The sequence below is a fragment of the Pteropus alecto genome, unplaced genomic scaffold (assembly GCF_000325575.1).
Source record: "Pteropus alecto unplaced genomic scaffold, ASM32557v1 scaffold152, whole genome shotgun sequence".
Taxonomy (NCBI): Eukaryota; Metazoa; Chordata; class Mammalia; order Chiroptera; family Pteropodidae; genus Pteropus; species Pteropus alecto.
Genome location: NW_006432227.1, coordinates 5,056,152 through 5,056,368, shown reverse-complemented (window position 1 = coordinate 5,056,368; position 217 = coordinate 5,056,152).

The window sequence follows — 217 nt, the reverse complement described above, 5'->3', positions numbered from 1 at the left end:
TTCATAGAGGTAATATGTTTGTTGGATATTTTATTTATTTATTATTTTATAGATGTGATTTTTATCTCCCGGTAAATTTTACCCATTTTTCTTTCTAGCATTAGAAATGTTAAAAATAATCTTTATTATATGTAAAAAGAATTTCAGTAACTGGAAAGTAATTGCCAACCTAGAATTGTGTCCTCATTTGTTTTGGAATTAAGCAGTTATGTTATTT